The following is a 17,180-nucleotide window of genomic DNA, read 5'->3' on the forward strand; positions in this document are numbered from 1 at the left end:
ATTTGGGCTGCAGACTCTGCTGGGTCTATTTCAGTGCAAACCATAAAAACTGTTTTTAGTGAAGGTGAATATATACAATCATGAAAAGATTTTGGGAAAGATTTTAAATCTCCTTTTTTTCACTGCCCAAGCTACTTAAATGTCTCTATCAAAGGCCAGTTGAAACCAACCTAATGCATCTTTCTTGTAGTTATTTACAGCACAAAGAATGAAATGTAAATTAGACATTCTGTGTGGTGGGAGTGGGTGCTGGGAGTTGATGTGGAATTTTTGTGAGTGAAATGAACATTTTCCATTTGGCTGATTTATTTCAGTCAAAAAAAAATGAATTGTTTTAAAATTCCCCTAATTCACCCCAAGTAAAAATGATTCACATCACTTGTGCTTTAAAACCTCTTAAACTGTGGATTGGTAATAAATCAGAATTATGCAAAACCTTTAATATTTTCCTCCTCATTGATTTAAAAAGTAGGAAAATTCTTAATTATAAACTTACCCAGCTGAAACCAAAATTCCACTTGTTACCAAAATTAAAGTTGCTTAATTCCTACTACCACACTAGTAGCACTTCTGATTTTTCAGAACTTCCTTATCTAAACAACAACAACAAAATAACCACCTTCAATTCAAAGTGTGGTTTTTTGGGAAAAAAAAAAGAGTCCAAGTAAAAGAAAAAGAAGCGGTTTGCACACAAGACATATACTTCATTTGTGACTGGGAAAAGAACCATGCCAGTAAGGAGAAGGATATAACACTCTATGATGAAACTGCCTTTAGCTCTGCTAATTGTTATGACAGGCTTTTAATTGTGATCGCTCTGAACTGGACTGAGATCTCACCAATCCATTTCGTGTCAGCCACCAAACTGACGTGATATGCAAATATCCTCCAAATCATTATTAATCTCAAACGGATCCATCTCAATGACTCTGGAGTGAAGAGCTCCTATGTCGTGAGGCTCCAAGATCTCTCTCTGCTAAGTAAATGAGAGAAACTTGTTTTCTTGTAGGAATCAAAGGTTAGTGGAGCAGGATTTCAAAATTACAAGAGATGCACAAATGTGCAGAATTATCCTTTATGTTGCTGGGCTGCAGATTCAAGTCTAGGAGCTCTGTTTGTGCTTGCCACTCTTCTAATTATCCTATCATTTGGTCTTCTGGTAGTGCTTCCTGACATGGAATTTTTGTAGGAAACCTGTATCTTTCATTGTCTAGGTCCTTTCAAGGTTCTTATTCAACACAAACATTTCAGTCTCATCACAAATCTTCAAGCTGAAGCAAACTTGATTAGGTACACATTGCTCTTGTGTGGGTGGAAGCCTTTTTTTTTTTTTTCCTGAGAAAAGCAGAAGTGCTAAAGTCCATTTGAATCTGAATCCTTCCTGAGACATCAAACTTCACATAGATTTCAAATAGAGCTCTGGCTTTTCTGCCTATCCTGGGCTGCTCATTGTGTGCCCCCCTGTGTTTTTAAGTCCCAACTGTTTTCCCTCTCTGTGAGTTTTATTTGGCCTAGGGATTCTTTTGGTTGGTCTCTTTTCCATGTCCCTTTGGATGATGAATACCACTCCTGCCATAGTAGTTGCTCTGGCTTTATTCTTAACACACAATCCACATAATTCTGTGTTCTAGAACACACATGATAAAGTGGGTCTTTGCCCATGAAAGCTTATGCTTCAATACGTCTGTTAGTCTAGAAGGTGACACAGGACTTCTTGATTTTGTGGATACAGATTAACATTGCTACCTCCCCCCCCCCGATACTGATCTATGTTGTAGGTAATTTTGGAGTGAGCTGGTGGACTGTGATAAATGTCAGTATCTATTGTGAATTCATTCAATTTAAGACCTCAGAAGTTGCTGGTGCATTTGACTTTTGAAGTCATTTAGCTGTCAACCTGTACCTTTCATGATGTCCAGCTTTCACATCCATGTGCTAAGATGGAAATATCATTCAAGCTGAAGGTTTGCAGTTTGGTCTTCAAGTCATAAATGTTTGATGACCAAATCTTGTTAAAAATGTGGCTACTTCTTTGTGAAATTGTGGCATTATTTCCTCCTGGATGTCTCCATTGGTTTGCATGTCATGGCCAAGGTAGGTGACCGACTCGCGTCTTGTAGTTCCTGGATGCCTAACACAATGCTTGAGTTGGGAGCTGCTGTGTTTCTTATTAAATTTGGGTTCTCATTACTTATTTTTTAACCCAGTTCTTTTTATGATGCAGCATAGTCTTTTGCTTTTTGCTTGAATGGTGGTTTGGCTCTCATGGAGAAGAGCTATGCCATAATCAAAATCTAGATCTTCTAGTATTCTATTAATAAACCATGCCTGTGTTGTATCCATTTACATTTTTCTGTGATGAAATCAACAGCAGTGCCAAATGAGGTAGAGCTGAAAGTGCATCCTTGTTTGACCTCAGGGTCTGGGTTAAACCATTTCTTAGATCTTGCTCCTTGGACAGATTCAACCACCCAGTCCCCATGGTGCCAATGAAGTGAAAAATGAGAGCCCTTATTCATTTCTTCAGATACCTAGGTAGTTTGTTTTTCTTGATAAAGAACCTTCCTTTCAGGGTTCTTTATGGAATACCTGCGCATTGCTTAAGGCACCTTTTTCATCCTGGGAGAAGCGTAGTTATGCCCTTCCAGACCAGTGAGGGGTTGTTATCACTTGTTCTGCAAGTTGGGCTGCCACACAATGCTTTGGTGATGTAGCTTGCAGCCTTGGTCCTCCACAAAATGGCCCAAACATCTGTTACTTCTTTAGTGTAAAGCTACAGCCTGCAGTAGCACTCTATTTAACATCCTGGCTTCCACCAGCCTTGGTTACCGCTTGCAGAGTGACTCTAACATACCTCTAGTCCCAACATTTGCCCTAAAATATATGTTGTGCCCCACTCTCTCCTGGACAGTTTGGATGTTTTAGGTCTGTTGCCGCTAGAAGCAAGCAGTATCCAACGTTTTGCTACTTTACATGGTGTTACTCATATTGTTCAGTTAAAATAAGAATAAAACAAATGTATGTAACTACAAAGAAATTGTAAGTGGGCATAGGTGTACAGCATTAAAATCAGGGATGGTTACGAGAGATATAAAGGCCAGTTTTGTTTTGTTTTTCCCCTAATAATTATTGCTTAACAAGGAGAAAATTTTACCACAGGTTCCCAGCAACAGTACTGACCAAATTCTCAAGTCAGGAGCTGCCCCCTGAAGTACAAAGGGCTGGTTTCTTTGGTCTTCTTTGATGAAAGAGAGCTAGAGACATGGATAGGACAAAATATCTTGGGATATCATCTTTGTCGTCCAGTCAACTTTTTGAAATGCATTTTCCTCAGTGTTACCCCAGGTGAAGTTTATTCCTTCTGTGAGGTTGGAGTCACAGAATCTTATAGTGAAAGAGGTCCCATGCTGTTCATTCAAATGTTGATTAATCTGTTTTTATCCACTTTCTTTGCCAAAGAATGGCTACTTGACAAGTGATTGTTCATTGACTTTAAAGATACAGTCGTAACAGTAGCTTGAGTTTGTAACTGTGCATATAAAGTTGCTAAATACATTTCACACATGATATTATTGATCAGTGAGTTCTTACTTTGAAAATGATACTATGCAAGAAATATCATGTCCAAAGGTTATTACAATACAATAATTACTATTATTACAATAGCGTGTAACTGGAGAGGTGTACTTAGTTGCAATCAATTAATGTCAGTAATCCTGGGTTTATGGAAAATTGATCCTATCAAACTAATGGAATTTATTTTTCTGATGAGAATACAAGTTTTGTAGATATTAGTGTTGAGGTGTCAGAGAGGTAGCCATGTTAGACTGTAGCTTTGAGAAAACAAGAAGTCTTGTGGCACTTTGTAGACTAACAGATATTCTGGGGCATAAGCTTTCATGGGCAAAGACCCGCTACTTAGATTTTTGTAAGGCAATTTACTTGGAAGCACACAGCATGTTGATTAAAAGTAGACTGATGTTAAATTAACACAACACACATTAAATTAATTTTAAACTGGTTAATGGATGGGTTTCAAAATGCAGTTGTAAATGGGGAATTGTCATAGTGTGGGTATGTTTCTGTTGGGAACCCTTATGGATTGGTTCTGGACCCCATGCTATTTAATAGTTTAATAAATGATGTGGAAGAAAACATAAAATTGTCACTGATCAAGTCTGAAGATGATCTGAAAATTGAGGGATTGGTAAATAATAAAGAGGAAAATAAAATACGTGTGCTAATATAAATAACTGCATACATCTAGGAACAAAGAATGTTGGTCTCATATGATAGAGGACTCTATCCTGGGAAACAATGAGTGAAAAAGATATTTGGGGGTCATGATAGATAATTAGCTGCTGATGACCTCCCACTGCCATGTTATGGCCAAAAAGGCTAGTGTAGAAGGGAGCATTGTTTAGTAACAGAGAAGTTATTCTCCTGTTATATTTGGCAGTGCTGCTGTCGCTGCTTCAATACTGTGTCCAGTTTTGGTATCTGCAAATCAGGAAGGATGTTGATAAATTGTAGAGGGGTCGCATTTCTGGCCTTGGAATCTCTGAATCTTCTTTTCTTTAGCGTTCAGTGAAAGACTCCTTTTTGTCAATGTTCCTCTAATTCCTAGTTTTTTAGACAAGATAGTCCTTGAAATGAGCTAACTACCCGACTCATGTATAAATATGAAGAGGACTCAGAGCACAATCCATCTCCTGAAATGATTGCCGTGGTTTCTTTCCTAGCAGATTAGATGACATGCAATGATAATAGCTCCATAGTCATCATAAAAATATTTATTTTAATGTGTGGGGGATGGAGGCCCCAAAAGGCAAAGTGATTTGTTGAAGGCCACATGTGGTATCGTTGCAGAGCTGGGAAGAGAATTCAGGTTATTGCTTCATTCCTAACCTTCTGATCCAACTATTAGTCCTCACTCATGGAATGATACGCAGGTGGCATACGCTGTGCTACATTTCTTCTACACGCTAAGGACAAACGGTAGAAATACAGAAATGGCATGAGTATATGCTAAAGAGGGAAACAAAAGAGAATAAAAAGAAGTTAATTAAAAATAATACAAAGCAGATCTGATTAAACCTTGATTACAATGTGAAAATATATATTAATATTTTCTTTTTTTATTTATAAGCCATATCTTGTTGGCATGCAGGACTGTGTTCCTAAAGCTAAGTTCTGATGCATTTACGTGTGCTGAATTTAAAGGGACAGGCTATTTATTTATTTATGCTGGAGGGAACACTGAGATTTGTTAGACTGGGTAGCATTTCTCCAGACCACATGGCATAAGCCTTATCTCTTGGGTCATTATAAAACTGAACCGGACAAAGCACTTAAGGACATACCTTATGTTGCATGGTCTAGTTTCCATAACAAGACTTCTGTTTCCAAGTTGTATGATACCAATTCAGTACAGGTTGAACCTCTTTACTTTGGAACTTTCTCCTCTGGCAACATCTGTAATCCAGTTTGATTTTAGTTAGCTGGATGACCACTTATTATGGGTGTGGCCAAGTTTACCATAGTCACTTAAGGTTTGTTTCCAGCCACCAGTCCTGGATCTCAGTGTTCTGTGCTGTTATTTAGCTGTAATTTACTCCTGCGTGCCAAGTGAGTATTGAAAGTGTTGGTAATGCTGCTAGACAATATGACCTTCTGGCAAAGTCTCTCATCTGGCACCAGTCAGGTCCCGAGGGTGCTGGATTACAGAACTTCAACCTGTACATATGGATGAAGTTCTAAAATCCACCAGGCTTACACACTGCTTTTACAGGAATTGATGTTTCCTTCCTGGATGTATCCTGCAAACCAGCTCATATCACAGGGTCATGTTACTTGTATAGTAAGATCCCAGGAATGTCAGTGTGTGTCACTGTGAAGCTCATTATGCCTGTAGTGTTAGTGTGAAGGATGGAAGAAGCTACAAGCATGGTGAATGGAATGGGTGGTGGGTGTAGGAGGCTCAGGGTGGTTAAGCCTCCCCAAATGGGGCACAAAATTATTGATGTGGTGCACCTTCCTTTGGAGGTATGCTGGCCCTCTACCTTTGGAGAGCTGCTGCCTCAAGCCCAAGAGAAGTGGGGTAGCCTCCAGGGTCTGGACTTTGGCCCCACCAGTGCTCTGTCCTGAGATCCTACTCATGCTTGGCCTCTTCTCCTGTGACCCTGCCCTTGTTCTGCCACTTCCCACCCTCACTCCGCCTCTTCCCCCAGAGGTCCCTTGCATCACCTCTGCCCAGCCTTCCTCCACCTGTTCCCCAAAGGCCCTGCCCTCACTCTGCTTCTTCACAGTCCTGCTCTGCCTCTTTCAACAAAGGCCTTGCCTTCACTTCACCTACTCACAGCCCTTCTCTGTCTCTTCCCCCAAAAGCCCCACCCTCACTCCACCTATTCCAACCATCCTGAATCATCACTGGGTTTTGCAGTCTGTTAACAACTCATCTTTTAAGGTCTCAGCCATTTTGGCTTCACAGAGCTCTTTTGTTTAAAATATCTCCCAGTTCAGTCATTACTGGAATTTGTTGTCTGTTACAGGCCATTTTTTAAATTCTCGGAAACTTTCAGGTCTTTTAAACACATGACTTTAAAATTACACCTATGTGGGAGCACTGCCTTTCAGCTTCTTTTGGGTGTTCAGGTGTTTAATCAAAATCTGCTCTGATAGTTTACTGTATTCAAAAAAAAACTGGCTAAAGGGCTGGTATTCCAGGGGAAAACTTTATACACTTAGTACACCTTAGCAAATCTGTTATCTATGCATTTCTTTCTTCCTCTTTTCTTCTTCTTCTTTGCAGTATGGTAGCATAAAATCATAGAATTGTAGAGTTCTAGGGCTCAAAGTGACCTCAGGAGGTAATCGAGTCCAGCCCCCTGCCCAACCCTAACTATATCATCCCAGCCAGGATTTTGTCAAACTGGAATTGAAAAACTTCTAGGGACAGAGATTCCATCGCCTCTCTAGGTAGCCCATTCCAGTGCTTCACCACCCTCCTGGTGAAATAGATTTTCTTAATAGCCAAGCTAGATCACTGCTTCTTGTTCTGTCATTGGTCACTACTGAAAATATTCTCTGTCCATCCTCTTTAGAACCTCAGTCAAGTACCAGGCCCAAATGGTGCTATGCAAGTGTGCAAACACATAACAAAGAGATATTTTGGTCGACAACAGCTTACAATCTCAGTAACACTTTGTATGCTGTGATTATAATGAGAATGATACAAGACAAGTGTGATCTTTATTTACTTTTTCCAAGGTAGGAGGAAGTAAGAGCTAGCCCCGTGCTGGCGAGTATTTGTCATTGGAGATTTTAAAGAGTGGGCTAGAGAAACACCTGTCAGGAATGGACTCCAGGCTGAAGTTCTCTTGTCCAGCACTCTCTCATCCAGCAGCATGTGTAATTCAGCATGATTTAAGTTAACTGGATGACCACTTATCAGGGGTGTGGCCATGTTTCCCACAGTCCCATAAAGTTTGTTTACAGCCACCAGTCCTGACTCTTGCGTTCTGTGCTGTTATTTAGCTGTAATGTATCCCTAAAAGTCTTCTAAGAGTACAGTAAGCAGTGGGTTTTTGATAATGCTGCTAGACAATACTGACCTCCTGTGGTCCAGCAAAGTCTCTTGTTCAGCACCAGTCAGATCCTGAGGGTGTGGGACTAGAGAGGCTCAACCTGTAGTTATTACTTTAACCTACATTGAGTGCAGAGGACTGAACGAGACGACCTGTTGAGGTCCATTTTAGTCTTTTGAGTCTGTGCTCCATTGATACTTATTTCAGTCAGATCTTCATAGTACAGGTTGAACCTGCCTGGTCTGGCACCTCGGGACCTGAGCTGTCCTGGGCCAGTGATTTTGCCAGATTTTGCCAGACCAGGTGCTCAGTTATGCCCCGCTGCTGGCATTCCAGCCCCTCCTCTGGGGCTCCACTCCCTGACTCTCCACCTCTGCAGGTTCCCCAGTTTCTAGCTCCTGCCCCAGCCACCTGTCCCCAGCTTCAGCTTCCCCAGGCAGTTTGCTGCCCAGCCAGGTCTCAGCTCCCCTGGGCCGTGGCTTTCCACCCAGCCCTGGCAATGACCCTCCACCCAGCCTGGGTCTTCCCTCCCGACTCCAGGGATGATCCGCAACTTCCTGGGGCTGCGGCTTTCTGCACAGCCCTGTCTGTGGCTTCTGGGGTCCGTGGTTTTCCACTCAGCCCCAGGAATGAGCCACTGTTACCAAGCAAGGGGCTTTCCAGCCAGCCCTGCCACAGCTTCCCCAGCTCAGTTTTCTGCCCAGCCAGCCCTGGCCACTGCTCCCAGCCTGGGGCAACGGTCTCTCGCTGCAGCTCCCTGGTGACTGCTGCTGGCTGTCCTCCTCCCACTTGCTGCCAGACCAGCTGTGAGTGCCCCGCCCTGGGCTCCTGCTGCTGGTCTGCTTGCCCCCTCCTACTCCTAGCCCTGGGATCCTCTGATCCCGGAAGATCCATGGTCCTGCTGGACAACAGATGTTTCCAGATGAGAGAATACTGGATTTGGGAGTTTCAACCTGTAGTAAAGTGTATCTCCAACACCTTGGACTCTGAAAAGATGAGACATCATTTGACCCTAACTGTCTTCCTTCTTCACTGTGCTGTCTGAAAGCCATAATACACAATGCATTAACTATTTTCTCCCTCCTCCCCAGAGATCACTGTTCTTGTTCTCATCACCACATGCTACTGCTTTTCTCTGTCTTTTTCTCTTGTTCCTCTTTTCCTGTCCCATCATCTTCAGTCCTTTGGGGTTTAGTTTAATAGAGCCACAGTGAACAAGTGAGTTTGTTTTGTGCTCTGGGCTACGTCTACACATGCACGCTACATCGAAATAGCTTATTTTGATGTAGTGACATCGAAATAGGTTATTTCGATGAATAACGTCTACACGTCCTCCAGGGCTGGTGCTGTCGACGTTCAACTTCGACATTGGGCAGCACCACATCGAAATAGGTGCTGCGAGGGAACGTCTACACACCAAAGTAGCACACATCGAAATAAGGGTGCCAGGAACAGCTGCAGACAGGGTCACAGGGCGGAATCAACAGCAAGCCGCTCCCTTAAAGGGCCCCTCCCAGGCACAGTTGCACTAAACTACACAAGATCCACAGAGCCGACAACTGGTTGCAGACCCTGTGCATGCAGCATGGATCCCCAGCTGCGGCAGCAGCAGCCACAAGCCCTGGGCTAAGGGGTGCTGCCCACGGTGACCATAGAGCCCCTCAGGGGCTGGAGAGAGAGCGTCTCTCAACCCCTCAGCTGATGGCCGCCATGGCGGACCCCGCTATTTCGATGTTGCGGGATGCGGATCGGCTATATGTGCCCTACTTCAACGTTCAACTTCGAAGTAGGGCGCTATTCCCATCCCCTCATGGGGTTAGCGACTTCGACGTCTCGCCGCCTAACATCGATTTCAACTTCGAAATAGCGCCCAACACGTGTAGCCATGACGGGCGCTATTTCGAAGTTGGCGCTGCTACTTCGAAGTAGCGTGCACGTGTAGACGCGGCCCTGATGTCCTTGAGGCTAAAAGAAAATTTTAGGCCCATAAGCCAGCTGCCAGGAACCTCATGAGTTTGATCCTGTACATGGTGGTTTCATTCGGCCTAAGGTAGCTTGATTTTCTCTGGAGATTGTGGTCTCGGGGAGCACATTGTTGTCTGATAACATTAGACAATGCCATGGAGAATCTTAACAAGAAACATTAAAACACTGTGTTCTATGGGACTTAGGTATAATGAGCAGAGCATGGCAGCGGGGGGCGTTGGGGTGGAGGGATAAAGAGTCGTTATAGATAACTTGAGAAAATGTTTTCCTTTGTCCCAGAAGAGTTGAAGCTTTTTATAATATTGTTGTGTTCAAGTCTGTTACTGATGGTGAGCATCAGTCATTTAGCTAGTTTGTCCTCTCAGAGTCACTAGTTTGTTGTGCAGCAGTGTGAGGCACTGATTCCTTACACTGGCTGAAGATGGAGGAAGTTGTTTGTGGAAGCTGTGACCATTTCAGTGCTCAAGCGGTTCACGCAGACCTTTGTCACGAGGGGTAGCTGAGTTGGTCTGTATCTTCAAAAACAACAAGAAGTCCTGTGGCACCGTAATGACTGACAGTTATTTTGTAGCATATAGACCTTGTGGCTAGGAACTGGTTGACCACAGGCATTCCCCTTCAGTAATGGATACGGCTTTGATGGTAGCTAAATAGTGAAGCTAAATCCCCTCCTCCTCCATTTCTGAAATCATCCGTCTTTTCCCATATTTCTTTTAAACCAGCTGCCTTTCACATACGTGCTGACTTCATGAGAACATTCAAAACTTTGGAAAATCAAACTACTTATTTAAGTGCCTCAGTGTGGTTTTAGATCATGGAACTTTAGTCACACAAATGAACATCAGAACAGCCAAAGAAGTCAGACTAAAGGTCTATCTAGCCCAGTATCCTGTCTTCTGACAGTGGCCAGTGCCAGGTGCCTGAGAAGGCATGAGCAGAACAAGCAATCATCAGTTGATCCATCCTTCTGTCACACATTCTCAGCTTCTGGCAAATAGAGGCTAGGGACACAAATGTATTCCTGACACAGTGTGTCCCATCTGTAAAATGGGGATAGTAGCCATATTTCAGCAAGGCATTGTGAGGATGAATACATTAAGAGCTGCACAGTATAGTGCTGAGGGCTACAGCAAGTATCTTCGGTAGAGAGATTTCATGTTTTTCTATCTCCCTTTTTTCACACCAGTTACTATGATTATTGGTCCTTTTCTTTCCAGCTGTTTAGATATTCAGTTTTGGGACCAACATTAGTTCATGAAGGTAGCTGATTACACCCGGCCGCAGAAAATCCACTAGCTGTTGCAAATTAGAGTGAAACAGTAGGCATGAATGATTGGCATGGGATATGTTGGCAGTTTTAATTAGTACTAGGGCAATGCTGTACTAGGGTACTAGGGTAGATGCCTGCACCAATTTTTGTTGTGTGTGACCTGCACTGAACCCAGATCAAAACAGATCAATAAAGACAAGCCATTATAAGCCTGTTCAGGCTCTAAATTTGACTTGTCTTAAAGATGAAGCAAAAGAGATTTCCACTTGCCAAGACACCTGGGCTTCTGTTTTCCCTGCCATGGCTGATGTCAATAATGGTTGGAGCTAATGAGTGGTTTATACTGCACTTGTCAGAGTGAAGGATCCCAATGTGCATTGCAAGCTGTAGACACAGGAGTCACTCCTACGGCTGGTGAAATACATAAGGTGAAACAGACTACATGCTGGAAAACGTGAGAATAAGAATAGTGAACTCCTGAGTTATTGCTTCTTCCAAGCTTTGACTCCCTCTATGGGAAATTGCTCCCCCGGTCCATGCCCACATGTGCATAATATTTTTTCTCCATCATACAGGATTATTTAGTTAGTGTATTTGGATGATAAAATCTGCTTAGGCTCTTGTATTCAGTCTAATTGAAAAATGCCCTGTTTGCACCTTATTTAAAAAACAAAAACAAAAGCCAAATGAACTGATAGAGATGTCTGGTGCTTTTAGTTTTTTTAAAATATGCATAAAGGCTTTTGGTTTCTCTTCATAACCTCACATGAAACATCATCCAGTTCTAAATTTAAACAAAATTCGTCACTTTATTACGTCTAGAAAACTTAAGAAAAAAAAAAAGAGGCTGTCAGATCAGTGGTTCTGGAATGGGACTCAAGTGATCTAGTTTCAATGCTCAGCCCTGCCACTGCCCTGTGGTTTGGTCTCAGTCTAGTCATTTCACCTGTATCTCTTTCCACACTCTGTCTTGTTTGTTTAGATTGTAAGCTGTTTGGGGCAGGTCCTGGCTCTCACTATGGCTGTGTCTACACTACCACCTTCCTTCGAAGGAAGGATGGTAATTAAGGTGTTGTGAATTTACTAATGAAGTGCTGCCATGCATAGGCAGCACTTCATTAAACAAATTCCTCCCCGCGGCGACTCCAAAGTTTTAAACTTTGAAGTATCGGCACGTGTCTAGCTGTGGCGCACCTGCCAGTGCTTAGAAGTGCCAGGGCAACTTCGAAGTCCCCTTACTCCTCTGGGCACTTCGAAGTTGCCCCGGCACTTCGAAGTACCGGCGGGTGCGCCGTGGCTAGAAATCTGCTGGTACTTCGAAGTTTAAAACTTGGGAGTTGCCACGGGGGGGAATTTGCTTAAGAGAGAGCTGCCCATGCATGGCAGCACTTCATTAGTAAACTCCCAACACCCTAATTACCATCCTTCCTTCGAAGGAAGGTGGTAGTGTAGACAAGCCCTATGGGTATGAAACGTGTTAGCACAGTGAGCCACTGAGTTCATTTGGATCCTGTATGTGTTACTGTAATACACCTAAACAATTAAAATACTTCTAGAAGAACCCCTCCCACCATTTTGGTGTGATCAGTCAAAATGAGGACTTACATTCCATCATCTGTAACAATTAAGCACTCACTATTTCCAGGGCTAACCAAATACTTTAGATCACATTTTCAGAGGACTGGCTTTCCATAAAATGGCACGTATACACATTTTGCTTATTCATATTGGGTGACTGGATGTTCAGTCACCTGTTTCAAACACACTGATGTGATTGAAGTTTTATGGGAAAGCTTTCAAGAGGGATTTTTTGGGGGGCGGGGGGGAGAGGGAGCAGCTGGAAATGGAACAAAAATCACAAGCATCCAGGTTGGCCTCTGCTATTTTAGAAAAATTGAGACAATAGAAATAAAAAATATAGCTGTCTTCCAAATGTGAGAAGTAAAAAAGCGATAGTGTTGGAAGCTGTGTTTTTCTTGATGCCTTCCAAGGGGATGACATAAACAAATGAACTGAAAACTGGGGAGGGGTATAGAAACTGAAGCAGGGAAGAATTGATTTGCACATGTGTTTCTGCGACGCTTATACTAAAAACTCCATGCTGCTGTCAGTGTGTCTGCCATAATTACAATTCACCTCGCCTCATTCGTGATGCTGAATGGTATTAGCTGTAGGGCATACGAAATATTTACAGCATACTGTCAACCCCATATTCCATCTAGGGGAATTGTAATATTTTAACACTGTGCTTTATGAAGTTTGAAACATTACATTTTTCTTAGCCACAACTGTCTTTTGTGTTGTCCCTCTCTGCGCTCCTCCCCGCCACCTTTCTTTTTATGGTGTCCATAAGCATCTGAGCTGTGGAATCTCTGCTTCACTTGGCAGTGTGGATGTGTCCATTTTAATTTCTGTTTTCCAGTACAGAACTTGAAGTTGCTACTCTCTAGCTGCGTCTACACTAGCTCCTTCCTTTCAGAAGGGGCATGGTAATGGGCGAGGTCGAAAGATGCTAATGAGTTATTCTCATGAATATGCAGTGCCTCATCAGCATAATGGCAGGCTCCGTGATTCGAAAGGAACAAGGGGCTTTTGAAGACTGGGGCATCCTGTCAAAAGGCCCCTGTCTACACGGGTGGTGCCTGATTTGAAAGCAGAACTTTCGAATCACTGTGGCTTCCATTATGCTAATGAGGCTCTGCATATTCCTTGTAGCACCTCATTAGCATTTTCCAACCTCGCTCATTACTATGCCCCTCCTTCCTCCCTCACCGGCCAGACCAAACTGCTCCACTCAGTGGCCTGATTCCAGTTCAGACCAGCCAGGCCTCTGCTCCCTCCTTTACCCTCTTCCTGTGGAAGAAAGGTGTTGCCTAAGTTACAAAGAGCATGGAGGGCCATTGCCTACATGGGAGAAGTCATCACACCAAAATTCCCACCACCACTTTGCACTGATGCTGTGCCTCGGGAAACTGAGGCACCCGCCTCAGGTGGCAATGGGACAGTAGGAAACGCATGCAGCCTAACCAGGGGGATAAAATCCTCACACGCTCCCTTTTGTCACAGCACCTTACAATCTTTAATGAATTTGCCTGTGTCATTCATGCCTCAGAGGCAGGGCAGTGCCATTGTCCTTGTTTTACAAGGGAGGAAACTGACTTGCCCCACAGGAAGCATGTAGCAGAGCAAGGACTTGAACTCAGGTCTGCCAGGTGTCAGGTTAAAATGCGTCTTTCCTTCTGCATTTCATGAACTCCAGTTAGTGGGCATATGCTGCTCCCATGTCTGATGGTGTCATCCTAAATCCTGTGTTTTGGTGATTCAGTATTCAGATGGATCCTGTAAATGCCTCCCGGTTGATTTTACTCCTGCAGCAGCTCATGGACCACTCCAGTCAACACTGGGTTGGGGAATTCAATGGCGCATTAACTGCGTTTCAGTGAATGCTGTTCTCATTGTGGGTCTGCCGGCATTGTCATTTTGGGGACTAGCCTGTCTTCTACTAGTCATGTCTGTCTGAGTACCTTTCACTTTGCTCGGGTCCCAATTCAGTAATGAACTTAATCGTGCACCTAATTATAAGCACATGAGTAGCCCTGTGCAGGGGCCTTCCTTAAGCAGGGGAAATATTGTAATGCTACCCATGGTTCTGAGGCCCTCAGCAAAGAACTAAAGGGCTTATAATGAATGATTACATTTTGCTATTGGCTTAATAGGGACTGGATCATGCTCTGTTCAGCAATTCTTGGCTTTTACAAGTTAGAATGAAAAAATGATGGAGAAGTTGGGAGCAGGGTTGTGACTCGTAAGGGAAACCCTAAACTAACCATGTGCTTCTTAGTCAAATGCCAGCTACAGGAACTCACAGGAATGCCTGTTGACACTAGTTCCTACCTCCTTTCCTGCTGCTGCTGCTGAGCTGTGAGGTCATTGATGAGAGAGCAGGGGACCTTAAATTAATGGTGCAAATGGAAGAAAAATTGGCTCCTACCAGCTGGGGCCACCCTCTGCTCAGGAAGAAATTAAGGCAGATTCTCCAGCAACTGGGTACCATGCCCAGAGGGGATTTGTACAGACCGATAAGCAAGGGGGAGAGCACCAGGGCACAAGCAATTGGGAACAGAAGGAAAATGAGGGTCGAGACTGAGAAGGGGAATCTGTTGCATCAGAAGAGGGTGAAGGACTTGTCTGGGTAGCTGGTGTTTTTAGTCAGGAGAGGCATAACCTTAGGGGTTCATCACTACATGTAGCCTTCATGCATTCGGCCTCTTAAGGGCATGGGTGTGAGCTCTCAAGGAGCCCTGCTAAACTGTAATCCTCTTCTGAAAAGTGGAGTTGTACAGGAGGCGTTGTGTTCATCATGTCTCACTACTTACTTATCAAATACACTCACTCTGCACATAAAAGAATTCATGATGGATTGCCACCCTTCCAGAGGCTCCGTTGCTGAGGGTCAGGATGGATTCTTACTGTCCCACACCTCCCTGTCTGTAGATCGTTAATGTGCAGTCACCCAAATGAGCTTAAGAATGACCAAAGAGGTCAGACCAAAGGTCCATCTAGCCCAGTATCCTGTCTTCTGACAATGGCCAGTGCCAGGTGCCCCAGAAGGAATGAACAGTACAGGCAATCATCAGTTGATCCATCCCTGTTGCCAATTCTCAGCTTCTGTCAAACAGAGCCTAGGAACATAAATGTATGTTCTGTGGCTCAGTTAATGTTTATAGACTGCTTTGATGATCAAGGACCAGATTTTTCAGCCTTGTCTTAACCAGTTGGAGGGTGGGAGTGCCTATGGCAGGGTGGTGTCTGAGATAAATAAATGCAATAGGACGTGTGCCTGGCTTTTCCACATATTTGAAGGGTGCCTAACATAAAGCGGATGTTACTCTAATGGGGCTTTATACAAATATTTAAATAATTAAAATATTGCATGTGCAACTCCCTGATATGTAGCTGAAATCAGGGAATTGGAGCTGAGATTTTCAGAGCCACCACTGTAGTTGGATGTTCTATCCCTGTTCATTTGAATGGGAAATTGTGCATCCTAATGCCACAGGCAGCTCAGACACCAACAGCTGTTGACTTGGGGGGCGGGGAGAGGGGGAGGTTGTGGGAATGATGGATTTGGGAAGGCTCGTCAATCTGACTTAAACTTTAAAGATTAAAGGTTTGCACCTTTCTCTAGTTAACATCAAGAGACTGAGACAGAGCATCTCAGGCTAGAAGTGAGTTTTTGAGGTTTCCAGTGTTTTACAGACAACGCTTTTAGCAGCACTTATGATTTGCTTATTTTAGCAGCGCTATGGTGCTAAAGCAGCATTTAACAGATGCAAACTGAAGATGTTCAATACAGTTAATATCGGGTTACAGACAGATTTTACTTACTAATGTTGTAACAACTAATACAAGTTACTTAACTAATTGCACTTATGGTTTAACTTACGCTATATAAGCAGGGCACGGTACTCACTGACTCCTCTGAACCACCTAAAATCCGAGTCCTGCCCGCTTCAGTCAGTGAGGAAGGTGTTATTGGAAGTGGGTAGAATTTAAGTGAAAGAGTGGAAAACCAAAAGGCTGTCCTAAGAATAGTGGCAGCAAAGATAACAGATATAGCAGAGATAATAGAGATTGGTGCCTTAAGGAGGTGACAAATGTGCGTCAGGTGCAGATTCCACCTAGCACACACTCCCCATGCAGCGAGGGGTTCTTATACCCATTTTACCTTATAATACTTAAATACTGATACTACATTAAGCTGTGATTTCATGGAATTTCCAAAAATACCCCGTTTCCTGAAGACCTCAACATGGTCATACCCTCTGATCATATCCTATAGTCAGTCTTTCAAGACCAATTTCTGATAAAAGGTCAGGGAAGAAATACCATTAGGTGACCTTTACTTGAGTTCAAGTGAGGCCATCACATCTTTCCTGTTAGGGAGAGGTGGGGAATGCTTGAATACCTGTTGACATCAGAAAGTGATGCAGATAGCGAAGATTTATGTACATGACTTAACATTACTAATTTGACCTTAACTTTTCCTATAAACAGGATAGAAGAAAAATATTTTGCAAAAAGCCCCTCATGCCAGGTTTTACTGGCCAGCAGCTTGCGTGACTGTTGACAGGAGAGAAAGGAAAGATAGGCCTCCCCAGGGCCTAAGTTAGTTATACTATAATGGCTTCTTGATATGTGGATATATTAAAAAAAACCTGAACTACCATAATCAAACTACAATTAAGCTAGCAAAGTCTGCACAGCCTAGATGCTTAAATGGAATCCCTTGTGCTCCAAAATAATAGTGGGTGAAAAACTACGCTATTGTTGTTTGT

At 43.3% G+C, this 17,180-nt stretch overlaps 1 protein-coding gene across 3 annotated transcripts in view; it reads left to right on the top strand.

Moving 5' to 3' along the window:
* TSNARE1 (t-SNARE domain containing 1) overlaps positions 1 to 17,180 on the top strand; it is a 751,229-nt gene that overhangs the window by 266,165 nt on the left and 467,884 nt on the right. The gene's annotated exons all lie outside the window — the stretch shown is intronic.

The sequence above is a fragment of the Carettochelys insculpta genome, chromosome 2 (genome assembly GCF_033958435.1).
Source record: "Carettochelys insculpta isolate YL-2023 chromosome 2, ASM3395843v1, whole genome shotgun sequence".
In the NCBI taxonomy this organism is placed as follows: domain Eukaryota; kingdom Metazoa; phylum Chordata; order Testudines; family Carettochelyidae; genus Carettochelys; species Carettochelys insculpta.